This window comes from Lygodium microphyllum, chromosome 12, assembly GCF_053477565.2.
Source record: "Lygodium microphyllum isolate KBCC chromosome 12, Lygodium_microphyllum_v1.1.10, whole genome shotgun sequence".
Classification (NCBI taxonomy): Eukaryota; Viridiplantae; Streptophyta; class Polypodiopsida; order Schizaeales; family Lygodiaceae; genus Lygodium; species Lygodium microphyllum.
This window is the reverse complement of record NC_141146.1, coordinates 126,064,077-126,083,585: the sequence shown is the minus strand read 5'-3', so window position 1 is coordinate 126,083,585 and position 19,509 is coordinate 126,064,077.

Below are 19,509 nucleotides of genomic sequence, written 5' to 3'. Positions count from 1 at the left end.
ATACATGGGCTGAAAGTGCTTCTCGAGAGCTCCGTTTTGATATATAGCACACCCCGTTCGGAGCCTCCCGCAAAAAGTTATGACAGATTTACTACAGCAGGGTCCTGTAGTAAACATCATGCTGTCCACTATCTGCAGCCCGCATTTACTCCAGATATTTGGGTCAAAACTCATGTTTATAACTCCCCAATAAGGCCCATGTATCATACAGACCCCTGGCCCATCATACACAATAATATCTCTTCATTCATCAGTATACCCTTATAATAATGCCGCAGAGTAGTACTCTGATCGGCCCTTCCCAGGTACCACACGTGCCCAAATTGGTTTTTAGGCCAAAAACCTTCATATAGAGATGGAATGTAAGAGAGAGGGATTTAATAACAGGGAAATACTAGCTACACTGTGGCTGGTATATAAGGTGAGAGAGACTTAATTTTTCATTATCAGATAATTATACAAGTCTTCTTTCTCCTTCACCTTGCTCTCCAAGCTTCCATGTCTTCCCTCCCTCTCTTCTAGTTTTTCTCTCTCTATTTCTAGTCTTTTTCTCTCCTCATAATTGTCTTTCTCTCTCTTCTGCTCTTCTTCTTCTTCTTCTCTGCAGTCTTCTCTCTCGTCTTTTTCTCTCCTAGTCCCTCTCCTTGACAACAAGCCAACGGCCAAGTTAAAGTCACCAACCGTATCCTTTGCTTGATCTTGATAAGAGTGATTGTCACTCATCGTCGTGATTGGGACGATCGACTTACACAGGCCCTCTGGGCATATAGAACCTTCCATAAGGCAGCTACAGGATAGACCCCTTTCCAACTAGTGTATGGTACAAAAGCTGTTTTCTCGGTTGAATTGGAATTGACCTCTTTGCGAGTGGCAGTTAAAGAACACTTGGGAGATGATGAGTCATTGCAATGCCGCCTCTTGCATTGGAATGTTTAGACGAGATTCAGCGGATGGCCCTGCAGTGCGTGGAAACCACTCAAGCACGACGTAAGGCCTATCATGAAAGTTTCATCAAGCACAAGGAGTTCAAAGAATGTGATTTTGTCATGGCCTATGATGCAAGATTTGGCAAGTTTCCAAGCAAGCTTTAACAATGCTGGATGGGTCTCTATAAGATACTTGCTGTCAACCCAAATGGCTATATCCAAGTGCAAGGTGTCGACGCTTTTGAGGATCCCTTTCTGATAAATGGCTATGGCCTAAAGAAGTACTTCCCTCCCTCGAGATCTTCACAATCACAGTTGACCCACCCTTTCCCTTTTGGGCGTCGCACTATCCTTCTCTTTGTGCTCCTAATAGCCCTTATAATCTTCCTCATGAGGCAGTCTCGTTCTGCTAGCCCCTCACAGATATCTCTCAACCCTACCTTGTTCTCTTCTTGTCTGATCCAACAATGGTGGCGAGGTTGGTCCTCACACATGGTATTTCTACCATTCTCTTTATTGATTTTAAAAAAGGAAGAAATTCCTTGTCATAGCAGGCCTCGTTTCAAGAAAAGGTGGAAACACCCTTGGGCGGAAAGCTAAATGTGGAAAAGGTGGTAACACCCCGCAGTTCAGGATAGTTGATTCATGAGAAAAACCTTTCCACAAGCAAATTGAAGCCACCTCCCTTGGTACACTGTCTCTGCAATATCAGTGCGTCTGCCCTCCTTAACAGACGACATTTCATACAAATCATTGAAGTACCAGACGTGTCAACTACCTCCCTGGGTACGCATCATCTTCAACACTCTGGTGACAACAATAACCGATGTGATCTTCATCACTAACCCCTTGAGTGATGCGAGCTTTCATCCTAATAGGATGGGGACGTAAGTATGGGCTGCCCTCTATATCTATCAAACAAGTGTGAGACAAAGGGTGGGGTGAGTGACCAGTCTTTCTCTTCAAATCAAATGAGAGGTGAGATGTGTGAATGGAGTGTTACATGCATGAGTTGGGCCTCTCAATGCACAACGCACGATTTGTTCCTATACACTTCACCATAAGGCTCCCTGGCCTTCCTTCTTCCACTGTATGCCAGCACACAGGGTGAGATGCATTGTTGCACCATCAAATGCGCACAAGGCATACAACCTCTACACAAGTGAATGTGAGGATTATATCATTGGGTTTTAGGAATGAGCTACCCTCTGTATCTTTCAACAGAGTGTGAGATAGAGGGTGGGTTGAGTGTGATTGGCATTTCTTCTCAATCAATTCCGAGAGGTGAGAATGAGGAACGTTATGACAATTGGAGTCAGGTACGCTTCCGTTTCCCTATGTACACATGGGACAGGTATCTGCCATTAGCACAGGACACGTCACTCTATTCTGTGCACTGCACTACAAGGCTCCTTGGCTTTCCTCCTTGCACCTATGCCAGATGGGTGGAACGCATGGATGCACCATCAATTGTGCACACTAGCATACTCTCTCCAAATCATTTTTCCCTTGTTCAATTTTAAACTGGGCGTGAGTTATGGGAGTTCATGCTTATTCATTGAGAGATGTGCGTCATGGGGTGAGTGAGTGTTCTATCATCCTCTTGAGTGCTCGTGCGCTGAGAGTTCTATTCTTCGTCATCGACACTTGAATCTACTAACTTTGTCGACAAAACTACCTCCCTGGGTGTTGTTGCATGGTCCTTGTCATGCTGGACGTGTTCTGTGGCGCGCCCTGATCCCTCTTACTGCCCAACAACGACTTCAATCTTTCTGCATCAATAATGGCGGTTCCCTTCAATCATCTATGAAATGGGCCAAGTATTCCTAACCCTACCTTTCTGTTTGCAAGCGTATGTTATGTCTTAAATGTAGGAACGCCAACATCTCGTCGGTTGACAAGTCCATGGCTGTGTCGATCAATCTACTCTAACTAGTAAGGTCTTAGGTGTGGGGACACGTCCCTACGCGTCTAATGTGCATACCCCTTGCCTATGTTATTACCCAATCATGCGAGTCTAGCCTATACTGGTTCTGCCCTGATGGGGTCCCTTTCTCACCCACCCACCCTCGTACCTCCTGTCGTCGAGGCCGTTTCCCTTGTGGTTGCTTATATTACACAATTTTTTTTCTTTTCTATGAGAACATTCCCTACAGTCACCAAACTCGCGGTCCAACCTTATAGCCCATTTTTTCCCTTCGAATGACACAATTTTCCTTTTTACATACCCCTATTCCGACTTACTGTTTTTGTGTTATTAATTTTTGAAGTTTTTCTCGCCCAATTGGATGTATTTCCATGTGAACGTACTCTTATCACTTCGGAACAATGATCTAACATACCAGTCCTGTCCTATGCCTTCCCTTGATCATTTTTCCTTTTAGCCACCTATTAATCAGTTTGTCCATAATTAATTTTTGTACTGTTTCGTGTCTTTTTCATACGTGTTTTTGACATTTTTCCATGTGAACCTACCCTATGCTCCTCCGAATTTAATTATGACTGGATAGTCTTGTGCGGCCACCCTTTTTGCACAATTCTCCTTTTTCCTTTACCCTGTTTTAACCTCTCAATTTTATGTTATTTAATTTTATTGGTGTTATCGAGCTTTATTTTATTGTTTTTTCCATATGAACACCTCCTAATCCCATGAGAACTGAAATTTGATGTAATAGCCCTGAAGATTCGCTATTAATTTCCCACCCTCCCTCCCGGTGCACGGATCATTCGCTATTAATTTCTGAATCCCGTTTTAGATACGATTTTTGGGTTTTTTCCATGCGAATGGGGTTTTTTTTTATCGGCACTCTATTTTGATGTGATATCCTTGTCGGACATACTTTTCTACACATTTTTCCTTCTTCTCTCACTTCGTTCCGGCTAATGAATTTTTCGATATTAATTCCCGTATGTTTTTTCGGGGTCGATTTTTGCCTTTTTCGTATGAAACCCCTCCTAATTCCCCCGGAACTGCATGTTGATGTGCTAGCCTTGTGCATTCCCTTCCCACTGACATTTTTCCTTTTTACCTCCCTTCATTTCGGTGACCAGATCTTTTGCTATTAATTTCTGTATCCCGTATCGATGTCGATTTTTGGATTTTTTCCATGTGAATGGATCTTATCTCCATCAGAACTGTGTTCTGGCATGATAGACATGTCCAATATAACTTTTCCCACCATTTTTCTTTTTTCCATTTTTCATTTGGGCGAATGGATTCTTTGATATTCATTGTCGTATGGGTTTTTCCGCCTATTTTGTCTTTTCCTATGGGAACGCCCTGATTTAATCCCGAACATCCCGTTGTACTTTTCCGCAGTCTCCTCTTCGCCTTCCGACCCAATTTTCCTTTTTATGGCAATGTGTTCCAATGCATAGTTTGTGCGTTATTATTTTTTCTTGTTTTACCGTGTTCCCGCGTGCCTTGCCTAGCGCGTGAACGTGCGTGTTTTTGAATTTATGCGCCCCAAGACACCCTGTTCTCTTCGCGCCCTTTCGTCCCGACATCCCGGCCATGTTGTTTCCCATCGCTGCAATTTAAACCCCCCCCCCCCCCCCCCCCCCCCCCCCCGGTGCATGCGCACAAGAGGGGGGTGCTCTTCCCTTTTTAGACTTTTATTTTCTTCATTCAATTTAATTTTCCTTCCATTATTTATTCCCCCCCCCCCCACTCATTGTTTTAAATTACCCACTACGCACCAAAATTAATAAAACAGCCCAAACCACACTTTAAATTTACAATAAAACAAAAAAAACACAATAATCACAAAGTAAATTTACCAAAAACAAAACCCAATTAAAACAAAAAAAATCGTCACAACTAAAAACACACATACACACATCCATCACTCACAAACCCAAAAAAAAAAAAAACAAACAAACAAACACACAAAAAAACAAGAAAAAGAAAATAACAAAAAAAGAACAAACGAAAATAACCAAAAAACCCTCAAAAAAGAACCAAAAAAAAAACAAAAACCAAAAATAACAAAAAGAAACAAAGAAAAATTTTTAAAAAAACCATCTTCTCCTTCGTCTTCTTTCTCTCCCTTCTTCGTCCCCTATGGTCTGCCGTCTCGCTCCTCGACCTGCCCCCTGCACCCTGTGCCCTCGGCCTCGCCCCCCCCCACCTCGCCTCCTACCTCGCCGCCTCCTCCTTTGGCCTCACCCCCCCACATCGCCTCCTCCTTTAGCCTCCCCCACCCCTACCTCGTCGCGTCCTCATCGGCCTCGCCCGCTCGCCGCCCACCCCTCTGCGGCCTCCACCTTGCGGCCCTCCACCCTCCCGCCTGCACCTATTCCCTTTTCCACCCTCCTTCTCTACCTCCTCCGCCCTTTGGCTTGCACCCACTCCCTCCTCCACTACCTCCATCTCCTCCCCTCTCCTCCTTTCCCACCCCCCTCCCCCATGGTTGCCTCCTTTCCCACCCCCTACCCCAAATTCGGCCCTACCCCACATTTGGCCCCCCACCCACCAACTTGTCCCCCCCCCCCTAAAATTGGCCCCCCACCCACCAACTTGGCCCCCCCCCTAAAATTGGCCCCCCTCCCCCAAATTTAGCCCTACCCCACATTTGGCCCCTCACCTACCAAACCCCCCCCCCCCCCCCCAAACCACATTTGGCCCCCTTTCCCACACCCCTCCTCAAGCCCCTTTCCCCACCCCCCGTTAGGCCCCCTTTCCCACACCCCTCCCCAAGCCCCTTTCCCCACCCCTTGTTAAGCCCCCCTTCACGCGCAGCAGCCGAGTTTTTGGTGCGGGTTGTGGGTCTTCGTCACGGTCGGTCACACGCCGTTGAATGGGGTCGTGGTGTCGATGGTTGTTGCAGGCGTTCACGCGCGAGGACGCGCGTTGAACTCGTTCGTGGGCGTGCGTCATTGCAGCTATTCACACACAACCCATGTACCTATTTTTAATTTCAAAACCCTATTAAAAACCCAAGAAAACACCTAAAATCCTAATAATTCCTTTAAAATCATAAAATTTTCACTTAGAAATAGAAAAATAGCTGAAAAATCCTTCAAAATCCCTTGAAATTGAATAAAATTCATTAAAAATCATAAAAATTTAGAAATAATTTTAGAAAAAATTCAAAAAATTTCACCATCTCATCTGGATATTTTTAGAATGTTTCATATACTGAAAATGCTTTATCAAATGGTCCAACTATTGTTTTAAGGCGAAAATGTTAAATTCAATACCTAAATTCATGAAAAAAACATTTTAAATTCTGAAAATAAGCTGAAACATACTAGATAAATCCATAAACAATGTTGAAACTTGATGTTCTAGTTTTAACTCATGGTGGACTATTGAAACCTCACCATAAATATTTCTAATATATTCATATGTCTCATTTATCCCATTTTAGTCATATTTAAAAAACAAACAAACAAACAAACATCGAATATCACCTCTAAAATAAATTTTTTAAAAATGAATAAATAAATAAATAAAACATAACATAACAACACAATTAACAAAAATACAAACAAAATAAATCGCGCACACCAAACAAATATACTTCCACTAACCTTGCCTTGCCGTATCATATCATTTTTAGTTCGTGGCTTTTTTTTCCTTCTTGGACTACTGACTTACATCTTGGGATTGAGACGTGCGCATTCCATTTCATTGCATACACACATATCCACTTCCAAGTACTTTTTTTTTCCCCTTCTTATTTTTTATTTTCCGCTATCCCAAAATTCATAATTAATTCTTTCTTAGAAATGAATGCAAAATGAATCCTAAACACCACCATAGCATGCGCGCTCATGCCCAACACACCTTTCTAATAAATTAAAATCAACCCGTTATTCACTTTGCACGCGCTACGTGCGCTTCAAAGGCAACTTAATTTTAAATAAAAATGAACCAACCGTCACAAAAATACACGTGCTGAAAAAGAAGAGCGCTTCAGATACATCAAATTTTTAATCAATGAATATGCATTTAGAGACCTGAGTTTGGGTATCAAAGTCCGGGATTCGTTAAAAGCACCGTTTCACATTAATCAATTGTAACTAATAATTTAAAACTAAACCGCCGTTTTCTTATTAAGGTTTACAACCTAATAAAATTTTAACCATTGTTAATAATTTATTAAAATGAACCCTTCACTAAAATCATTCTCCTCACTACTTTTCAATAAATACATTTCGTGGGATGGGCACGTGCAGTCTTTCAAGTTATCATTGTTTACCAAAGTTTTGGTTATGTCTTAAGAAGGTTATTGAGGTATTATGGTTTGATTGTATGATACGATTATGAGTGCGGTCTGTAGTTTTCTTTTCTGCCTGATATGGGATCTCGGGTGCATGTTTGTTGCATAGCATGAAGCTTTCGGTCGCATATGTATAGAGGTCATGCCGATTTTTTTCTAGGATGTGGATTGTTCGGGGTGGTCAGTTGGTTAGTCACGTCTATGTGTACTTATTATGGTCGATTTCTTTTTTATAGACATTCTGTTGTTTTGCAGGCATTCACTGTGATTGTCTATGTGTATGGTGTGTGTGTGTATTCCATCTTAATGGTGCCTCAAGCTCCTCCTCCTGTTCAGTATGCCCCATTGATCAGTAGGGATTATTCTTCCCCACTGACTTTTGAGCCTATTGCAAAAGCTAGCCTTACATCTTTTGTAGCTGTCTCACTCCCTCTGATTCCAGACGATCCAGCCCTTTGTGATGAGTTTCTCACATCATACAGTAAGAAATCGAGCTTGGTTTGTGGTACTTCTATGGTCCTGACACCTAGAGGGTTAGGGAAGGCTTTGTCTCTTCCCTACAAAGAAAAACCCTTCGTCACAGCTAGATAGTTATTCTCAAATGAAGAGATCCTCAAGCTGTTACGAAAGCAGAATAAAGAGGTCCTCGATGTCAAGAAGGTGATTAACACTTCAGGAGTATCTTTCTCATAAGGGAGACGTATTTTCAAATTGATAAATGCTTGCTTTGATTCCTGCATGAGATACATTAGACCCATGTTATGCCATATGGGAATAGGACATTAAAAAGGATAAACTACATTGCAAGTGTTCCAAGGATTAAATTTTCCAAATGTGCGTGTCAAAAGAAGCCAATTGTATTTAGATACCATGCGATGAATTCATAAACAACATTTAAGACTTCAGCATGTCCTCACAATAGTAGGTGTGTTTTCCTCGCTTTGAAGGTATATGTTGCAACTTCATGCCTGAAGGATTGCATTGCAAACAACTTAGTCTAGAAAAGAATTGTTATCAAAGCTATAGACCATTGTCCAAGCTCTCGTTAATAGCTTATGTTTGATAGACTGGGAGTCTTGATGTTATGCGTAGTTAACGCAAACGGTGATCATAAGGGCTAAAACTGAGATGCCTTGAGATCCGTTCGATAGCTACGATGTTATCAATCCTATTTAGGGACTGGAATAGATACAAAAAACTCTAGGCCTCAAAGGAAAATGAAGAGCTCAAGGGTTAGGAAACCCTAAGTCAAAGGAAAGACCGATGCTTTTGTATTTGTTATTAGGAAGAAGGTTCAGTTATCAATCAAAGTAAGGGATTATTAGAACTCATTTTTTGAGAAATGTTGAAACTTCGGCATATGTCCTAGCCAAATGGAGGAATTGTTAAGTAAATTTTGCATGGAATCGCTTAGACCCCAAGGGAGAGAGAAAATGCACGATGGAAAGATTATCAAGGCTATTTTTGCAATGTTTGAAAAAGGATACCATTGTTTTTTGTTGACTGGTCAAATAATGTCCAAAATGCTTTTGCATTAAACTGATTGTTGGGATGTGATGTGGATGATTATTCCAAGTGCTTGTGTTTGATGATAAATGCATGGCAAGGGTCAATGATGACAAGTTGCCATGGGGAATAAAGAAATGTTTTCTTAGAAGATGATGTCAGGCTGATTGCCTTGGTTTTGCTTGATTCTTAATTGGATTAATTAAGGAATGATATTTTGCGCATGTGGATCATCTCCAAGATCATGCCACATTTCAAACCGAGAGGACACTACTCGATTCACAAGTCGAAGGTCGAGTGGTGAAAAGGCCAACCACGGAAATTTCATCTCACTTCTAGATTGCTTGGGGTTAGTGGAGCTCTAGACATCCCTTGCCAAGAGTTATGGACTGCCATGAGCCCAACATCTAGGGCATTGAAAGATCCTATTCTAGATAATGGATGGAAATTGTGGTGCCATGTGATTTGGACTAGTTACTTCTATAAGAGGGCAGAAGGGGTACTTATGTTGGACAGAAGGGAATATATAATTTCTCCTGTATGGGCAGGAGACAAAGATTAACTTGAAGATAAGTTAAGTAACTTGTTTATCAAAAGGACTATTTGCTCTGCATTCGTATCCGTGCCATAAATTACGCAAACAAAGCATGTTCCCTAAAAGGCCTAATTAAGGAAGCTAATTTTGAATGTCACACATAAATGTGATATGACTTAATTAGAAAACTAAAGCTATCAAGGAAAGTGGGTGGGCGGAACTCCCAACGGGTTCATCCTAAGGCAAGGTGGTGTGCCAAAGAACTAGGAGGCTTCTCACAAGGTTTTACCGTCATTTGACCTTTAGGTAGTGCTAGATTAGAACCTGATTCATGCCATTTTAGGGGACTGGAATGGGACTATGCCCTATGGGCTGAGAGGTTGAGCAGTGCATCCCTCTCGTTTCCCATTCTCTTTGAATCAAGTGCGGTATGGGTCAGCTTCAGCTTGGGTATCTCTACATAAAGTAGGATGTCCAGGACCCGATGCTAGAATGTTTTTAGGAGACATTGACCAATAGGGACTCAAGTTTTAGGTCGATCCTAGTGGGTTCAATCGTGAACGTTCCATTGCAAGGCGAACTTGGGAAACCCTAAGTGACAAACCCCGTGACATTCCATGGGAGTGTTGGGCGGCAATGCTTAGATTCGTTTCTCGATGAACCACTAAAACTGCTTAGATAGACATGCTTGGATAGCCAATAGATGGGCATGTTACAGTTACCTATGTGGATGACTCAATCATTATAGGTGGCAGTAACAATGGGATTACTAAAGTCAAGGACCTTTTGAAGAAGAAGTTTGAGATGAAGGATTTGGGTGAGTTGAGATACTTTCTTGATATTGAGGTGATCATATGTGATAATGGTATATGGTTTTTCTAAGTGCAATATGGCTTGGATATGCTATACAAATATGGTATAATAGAGTGTAAGCCTCTTTAGTGCCATTGGAGAAAAATCTGAAGTTAAGTGTTGATATTGGGGATGAGATAGAAGACCCTACTATGTTCAAGAGAATAGTATGGTTTGATTCACATGACTATCCTAAGGCCAGACTTGAGCTATACCTAGAAAGCCTCATTTAGATGTAAGACACATATTGAGGTACGTGAAGTCCACTTTGTATTATGGACTTTTTTTAAAGGCATGTAAGAATATATAGATGTTTGGCTACACATATATAGATTAGGTTGATAGCATGTCTAATAGAAAATCTACTAGGAGATTTATTATTTCATTGGTAGTATAGTAGTTATGTGGAGCAGCAAAAAGTAACCTACATTTGATTTATTGAGTATAGAGGCTGAGTATAGAGGTGTTGCTATGGCAACATGTGAGGTGGTATGACTACAAAAGTTATTAGGTGATTTGGATGTAGGTAGATAGTCTTATTGTCATTTATTATAACAACATGAGTAGCATATAATTCACTGGGAACCTTGTGTTCCATGCTAAGACAAAACACATTGAAGTGCATTACCACTTTGTGAGAGAGAATATGCTTGTAGGTGAGATCAAATTGTATATGTCAATACACAGGATTACATAGTTGGCATCTACATGAAGGCATTCGGTGGAGAGAAGCTTTAAATGTTTCAAAACTTACTTGGAGTTGCAGAGATGCAGTTGAGCTTGAAGGGGAGTGTTAAAACAGTAAGCTAAACACATGCAGACATTGATGATGGACTGCCTGATTAGATGGGTCCATATGTCTACACTCAGCACATTGATGGTCATTATCTCTTACATGACCACTGACTTATCACTTATTATATTTGATTCGTTACACCTATCTACATGTGGCATAATTATAATGCCAATCGATTGTATAGTCTATTATACATTATTTGACTCAGTAGGACACTTTCCTTTATATCGTATCGTATCTATACTTTATGTACATTGAAAAGTGTGCCAAAAAATAAGAAGGAACCACCAAGAAAACATTGGCCTCCATCTCTCTTTGTGTGTTATTGAGTGAGCTTCTCCTTGTATGTATTATGTGAGTTCAATGCAACAGCTTAAGTAACTTGCCCCACTAGGTGATTCATGACACAATCTATAGACTAAGTCTCTTATGCGCTTAAGAATCCTATATGGCCCATCAAACCTATGAGCAAGCTTATTTCTAGAGCCGACTTTCAAAGTACAATAGCGAGACTTGGGCACTTTCAACTCTCCTTCCTCAAACTCCATAGAATGCCTCTTCTCATCAACATACATCTTCATTTGCTCTTGAACTTTCCTCAGATTCACTTTATACTACTGAACAAAATTCTTCATTTGCTCTAAGTCCCCTTTCCCATGAGGGTTAATATTCTCACTAAAGAGAGCTGTGGAAATGGGCATTTTTTTATGGCCATACTAGGCTTCAAAGGGAGAAACTCCAATACTTGCATGAGTAGAATTATTGTAGGAAAAATCAGCAAGTGTAGCCAAGAGTCGCAACATGCTCCACATCACAACAAAAGTGTCTAAGGTAGGTCTCCAACCATTTGTTAGCCCATTCCGTCTAGCTATCAATGATGCTAGGAGGCATATTTCACGGTGGATTCCGTGAGGTTTTACGGTGGATTCCATACACTTTGATGGCCGGGGCTCATATACAAAGTGGATTCTTTGTGCGAGAAGTTGATGGGGACGCCTGTCCTTTTTGGGCATTTCATTAATTTAGTGTGTACATGGGTGATTCCATAGTGGGTGATTCCGCAAAATGCATATTAAATTAATAAACGTTTATGAGTTTAGAGTGCGCACTCGTAATAAATTAAGGTTAGGATTTATTTCTAACCATTTGATTTATTTATGTAGCTGAAGGCTGCTAGGTATTCACTTTTGTCGGTTTAATTGTATTATTTTACTAATGATTGTGAATGCTTCAGTTGATGTGTAGAGATAGCAGCAGTGGCAGAGGAAAGCATTGGAGGATAGCAAGTATTCGATTTATTTTAATGGGCGCCACGCCTATATTTTGTCACACCTATTTATTGAGGTGTTGGATATTTTTTTAATTTTTTTTTGCATGCGCATGGGCGCACGATTATGTTATTTCTACTTGGACATTGTATTGGGCATGCCAAACTCTTTGGGCACCGCCCATTAGCTTTATTCCTATTTTGTGTTAAAGCAAACTCAAAAGCTAAAAGCTTGCTATTTTGTAATTTGGACTATTATTTGAGCTTGAATATGAATAATACATAAAATACATGCTTTGTGGAGCGCTCACACAAGGCATGGGGGGAGATTGCACCCAATTGGTCTCTTGTTCATGTCGTTCATGCTTTTTACCTTGTGATTTGTGCAAAAAGTAGAGTTCTATTGTTCTTGGAGACCTTCCGGCATTCACTACACAAGCGTACAGTATCCGATCTGTGCACCAATGGTATCAGAGCGAAGCTGAGATCAAGAGCTTCCAATCCCTACCCATCTTGTGCGAAGGCGGAGCTCTTGGAACGATCAGGCTCTACGGTCAATCTCGTCGCGAACGGTCGATACAGGCAGATTCCTGGCGATCAAGAACTCCTGTTTCCATCATCAGACTGTGAGGGACCGGTCTGCAGAGGTGGAGGACCACTCCTACATCCTCACATACAAGTCATCAAGAACCAGAGATAAGTTTCAATGTCTATAAGCTTAAAAGCTTAAAACTCAAAATCTATAAAGCTTAGTATTAAGCTTTAAGAAGCTTAATAACCAAAATCTCAATTCGTGCGGCGTCAGTATGTACTCGTCGACTTCAAACGCAATGACAGCATGCCGCGATACTTCAAAATCAAATTGGGCTTCCTAAGCCTTAAGCTACTCTACTAAACTAGGCCACAGGTCATACCAGAGCAATCAGATTATGCAAGTTCTTTCAAGTTAAGTTCTGCAAGTCCGACAAAGCAACTAAGTTTTGCAAGTCTACAAACTCTGCAAGTCACATTAGTCTGATACTCTTCAAGTCAGACAAGTCAACTGGAGTCAAAACTGACTTCTGATCAAAACTCATAGAAGGGTTGTTCCTACGCAGAAATTCCGAACTACAAAGTTGTTCATTGGAAGGTACTCTACGCATACGCAGGTTTGCTAAATCATTTTCAGCATATGAAGAAGGATAAAACGCAGATTTTTCAAAGATTGTGAAAGCCACACCCAAAAATACATAAGCCTTGTATTCCCGAACTTGAGCTACACTCATCCCGCTAACTTGATTTTGAGAGTGAGAGGTCTTTTGAGTTTTGCAGGATGATGGAATCACATATGGATGATTTAATGGCTGAAGGCGACCTACCTGAACCTACAATGGAGCAAAAGCTGGATTTAATTATGATGCAATTGGATGAAGAACGACGGGCTGGGCAAGCATTACAAGTTCAATTGGCAAATTTACAAAGATCGTCTACCGACAAAGAGGAACCTCAATCTGAAGATCTTATCCAACGTACCATCGACGTGACTCTCGAAGCTCAAACCATCTGCAAGGAATCAAAGATAAGTAAAAGAAATTTTAAATTCCGTACTTTCAATGGCACTCGAGAGGGAAAAACTGTTCTTGCATTCATCAGTCAGTTTGACGACTATTTTCATGAGGAAACCTATGCAGAAAAAGATAAAATCAAGTGTGTCACTAATCATTTAGTGGATAGAGCATCTCTTTGGTGGACTGTGATACGCAAGAGTATAGATTGTCCCACTACCTGGGAGAATTTCAAGAAGAAGTTTATGCAGAATTTCCTTCCTCCACAATTTCATGAGAAAGCTATAAAGCAATGGGATCTTCTTCAACAAAACGAGATCGTGAGCCTATTCCTCAGTACACAGAGCGTTTTTGGAATGCACTACTCCAGTTACGCATGCTTGAAGACGTACCTGAAGCAACACACAAGTGCAAGTATATGTCTGGACTCCTTGGGCATTACTACGCTGAAGTTAACATGTTCAAGCCTGCTACTCTTGAAGACGCAATTTTATTAGCCCACGACACTGAAGACAAGCTGCGAGGTAGAGACAGACGTCCACAACAATTCCAAGCCAATGGTAACTATGGATCTAAGCAATTCAACTCAAATTTTAGAAGATTTAATCAAGGTCATTTCACTTCATCATCTTTCCGTAAAAATTGGGCAAAACCACCTACTTTACCATCCAATGTCAATCAAAACTCCAAGCCTATTCCACAGCCAAATCCCAATATCCCTAGACTTCCCGCCATTGCAAACAATAACCAAAGCCAAGACAATAGTATGCTATAAATGCCACCAGCCTGGACGAAGCCACCTGCCCATATCAACTACCTTGGAGCAATGGAGGATGAAGAACATGAAGATATGCCTGATTTCACGGAAGATGAGGACGACACTACTACTCCTTCAGATACTTTACTAGGTATGCCAACTCCACATTCTTTATTGACTATGAAATGTTTAGTGCATGGAAAGGAAAAGATTATTTTGCATGATGACGGTAGTACTCATGATTTAATTTCAGCAAAGTTAGTAAAGGAATTGAAGTTACAGACTGTACCTACGCATTATCGCATTAAAGCAGCATTCTTAGGCACTTGGTATAATGGTACACAGGAAGTGCATGACTTAGAAATTCAAATTGGTCAATACACTGAAAGAAGAAATTTTCTAGTTGTTCCATTATAGTCGAGTGACATTATTTTAGGTATGCCTTGGCGTCATCAGCATAACCCAGATATAGATTATTCCACACATTCAATTAATATTAAATTTCAAGGAAAACCTATTACATTGTATGGTATGCATGCATCTAATGCTTTTCCACTGCTTTCGCATACTCAAGCTAAATGTGCATTTCTCAAGAGTAGTAAATCTTATCTCATTTGGGTGAATGAACTGCAAGTTAAAGAAAATCATATGCACCCTAGGCATAAAGAATTTCTTGCACATTTTAAGGACTGTTTTGTCGAAGACCTACCACCTGGTTTACCTCCTTCACGTCCAAAAGTGTAAGAAGTTGGGAATAGTTAAAAATGTTGATAATATGCCATGTCACACTGACCTTGGTATAAAAGGAGAGAAGATGTAATTTTTCATATCTTTTTGACACATTAATACAATTACAATCTTTCTCTCCCTTCTTGCTCACAACTTCTATGGCTTCCTCATCTTTCTTGTCTTTCTCTCTCCAAATCTAGTCTTTCTCTCTCCTCATCACTCTTATTCTCTCTCTTCCTGCAGTCTTTCTCTCTCCTCTACACTCTTCTCTCTCTTCTTTCTCTCTCCCTGGTTCTCTCTCTGACAAGTGGTATCAGAGCTTGAGTCTTTGATCCATTATTTTCTTTCATTTTCAGTCCCATTTTCCTATTTCAAAACCAATTTCAGGCAAAAATGATACAAGACAGTGACTAGTGGAGTGCTTCAGGACACCTACACTTAGCAAGAGACAACATCTGGAGATATCCAAGGTCAGATATGGTGGGTAAAGGCTTAAATGGCTGGACGTCATCAAATTTCATGCAAAAATGGAGGTAACTAGGGTAAAGGATGGTTAACCGGGCTTAGTTAGAGACTAAACTACAATTACTTTTCAAAAGAGAGCTTCTCTTCTCTCTCCTTCAAGATTTTGGCTAAAGCTTTCATGGTGGCTGTCAAGAATCTCTTTAAATATCTCTCTCTGCTGAACATTTCTCACTGCCAAAGCATGGGGCAAAGGTTCTTTGTTGCCTAAGCTTCAGGAGGAGTACCATAGTTGATGCATGCTGCAAATTTTCAGCCCAACTACAGCCCGCAATTTGCGCCAAAATTTGCACTGAGTTTCCTGCTCCTCCCTGCGCAGCTCCAAATCTTCAGCTCATTGATCAAAGGTTTTGAATGCTTCATCAAACACTTGTGTACAAAAACTACAAGAGAACTCTAATCAGCCATTCCTTTGCTCAAAACCCTAATATACAGCAGGGCAGCCATAGCCACAGACTTGGAAGCTCAAATTTCTTTAAATTTTGGACTTCCCCGACCTTCAAGGCTTCTCTAAAGCTAAGTACAAGCTGGATAGACTTCAAGATTGAAGACATTGAAGAGATTTCAGCCCATGCATGACATTGGAGCTCAAATGGAAGGATTATTTTGGGGCTTTTCATCAAGGAGCTTGAATCTTTGAGGTTCAAGTGTTCAAGCAAGGCTGGAGCATTGATTCTTCAAGGATTTTATCATATTGAAGCTTGTATGGACTGATTTCATGGAGATTTCAAGCTTTATGATGGATTATGAAGAACTTTTGCATCAACGGGGTTGAAGCTGACATTCATCATATTTTTCAAGCTTAATGAAGGTATTTTTCTTTTACTAATCTCTGAAATCTCTCAATAATCCTATTGCTAATGGCTTTTCCACTTGTTGATGAGAGGTTATTGATCAATTAATTCACTAGATTGATTAATAGATCAGAGATTAGTGTTAATTTTCCTCAATTTCAACCTATTCCATTGAATTCCATTTTGATTCAAACCATTACTCATCATAGGTATCATTTGATCAGCTTGATGCATAACCTTGATTTGTTTTGTTGAATTTCTCTCACCCAAGCTAAAATATTGTAAAAGGGTAAGTACTAGCAATCAGTGAGTCACTGAATTGCATAGGTAAGACCCTTCTCCCATCTCAAATTTTCTTATCTCAATCAATTGCATCTCATGAAAGGCTGAATGAATATTTCTGAATTGCATATCATGCTGATTGCTTAGCACACTAGCTTCTGCCATGTTGATATTCCCATCGAGGAAAAAGGTGGATGCCGGGGGAGATAGTGGGACAAAAGAGAGGTGACCCTCCCTCACTATCGAAGATCCCGAAGGGGTGCAACCAACCGACCCGAGGGGAACTTTGCCCACCTCCTGGTGATTCGGAGCCCATGTAGGGAGTCTGTCATGCCGTTTTATCCCTCACACAGGTACAGCGAGTGGAGGATTGAAGATTGAAGACTTTCCAAAGACTCAAGTACCTACAGGACCAAAACAGGGTAAAACAGGGAATTTACAGGTCGCTTACAGGGTATTTACAGGTGGATACAGGTACACCCTTCATTGCTGAAGCACAGGTGCAGGTACTACAGGGTACCCACAGGTCTTATATACCCCTTTGCAGGGTTTGGTAGTCATTTGGGGTTACTATCTTGCATTACAGGGTCAAAACAGGACACTTACAGGTCTAGACAGGATGCAGGACTGGACAGTTCAGACTCTAAAATCCAGCTACAGAATTTTCTGTCCTAAACCTATTATAGCGTGCTATAGATCATCTGGAAGAGGGCATTGTTAGCTTCGATTTGCACAAAAAACTTCTGAAATCGGAGTTTCCTAGCCAAAGTTATAGTCGTTTTACTGACAGGGGGTACTGCAGGACTGCACTAGTATGGCAAGTCATAAAGGCAAAAATAAGGTCCAGGAGGATTATGCACAGCAAATCAGGGATTCCATGATGGATAGCACACTTCAAGAGAACCCTGAAGAGCTTCAACAACAAGGAGAAGTCAGTCTACTCAATGATACTTTGTGTGCCCATGAACAAAGACATAGGGAACGTCATGAGGCCATTTTGTCAAGAATGGAGCAGATGGTTTTATCTAATGATCAAACGAAGTCTTCCATTGATAAGTTGGTGGATTCAACTACTCAAACCAAGGCTTCCATTGATAAATTAGTAGAATCTAATGCTCAACTTATGGCACAATTTTCTCAATTAATGCAGTTGCAAATGGGATCAAGGGAAGCCAATGAGAGGGCTTGTTCAAACAGTGGCCTTTCAGTCCCACTTCAGCCATCCAACCAAAATGGTCATGGAAATGGGATTATTGGAAGAAAAGGCATTCCAAATAGTCAGTATGAAGAAGGAGAAGCTTCACAAAGGCATGATGACTATTTGGGCAGTTTGAATGGGGCCAATACTTAAGCTTTTGGACTGCATACTCAGAATTCCAGGGGTACTTTACCAACAGGAAGATTACATGGTAATTCTCAACCACCTGTTGGAAGATTTCAATCTCAATTTGGAGGTTCTGTACTTGGAAATCCTGATCAGCCAATTTTGGGACAACAACTCTTTCATGAAAGAGAATTCAAGGACAAAATTGTTTTAGCCAAATTCAATGGCCAGTCATCTTCACCATCAGAATTAGAGGAATGGACCTCTAAGATGGAGTCCTACTTTGATATATATCCTAAAACTAATGATATGAAGATTCACTTTGCTTCCTTGCACTTAGAAGGATTTGCCCATACTTGGTGGAGGTATATCAAGAAAGAGAATGTACTTATTGAGAATTGGGAAGCTTTTAAGGCACTTATGGCTGAAGTCTTTGTTTCGCCTCTTGAAAAAGAGAAGCTAGCACGAAGATGGTATGGTTTGGAACAAAGGGGCCTAAGTGTAAGAGAATATACAAACCAATTCCTCAACTTGACCATGTATGTGGAAAGCATCAGTGATGAGGCCAAGCTACACAAGTTTATATATGGTTTAGAGCCATCTTTGTCAGCTGATGTGATGGCGCAAAATCCTACCTCACTTTTCAAGGCTATTGAGCTTGCGGAGTGCTATGGAAGAAAGTATAGGAAAGAGTCTTCATTTCAACCAAGTTATGGATAGCCAAGGACTGTTTTAAAGCAAGGAAAAGTTGGTAACATTTATGGCAGCAATCATATGCCTAGTGAGAGCTTACAGGTACCAACTTATCCTCCATTCAATGCTTCTAGGTTTCAAAGTAATTTCGGGACAGCAAACAGTCCAAAGGTTGAATTTAAGTAGGGTGACAACAAGACTAAGTCCACTTCAGCTAATACAAATCCCAAATCTATTCCCATAGATCTTTACAAGGAAAGGAAGGACAAGGGCTTATGCTTCAAGTGTGGAGAAAAGTATACTCCTGACCATGCTTCAAAGTGTGTATACAAAAATGCCAAGCCAAAGCTTCAGAGTATGCTAGTTTTTGAGGACTTTGAAGATAACATAGATGAAGTTAATGCAGTGACAATCAATGCTGAAAATGAAGATTTTGAGGATGACGATGGACAGGAGTACTTTTATGATCCAGCTGACTCTTTTCCTTTTGATCGAGGCGGAGATGTTCCATTTGATCCTGGTGGATTTTGTGATGAGTCGCTTGCTCCCACTAATTGTTCTATCTCTATGAATGCTTGGACGGAATCTAAGAGCCCTAATACACTTCGTATGAAGGGAAGCATATGTGGAAAGCCAGTGTTCATCCTGATAAATAGTGGTAGTACTCAGAGTTTTGTCAATAAGTCCATTATGGACAAGTTGAATCGTGTTCCCACCGACTTACAGCAGCCCATTAGAGTACAAGTGGCTAATGG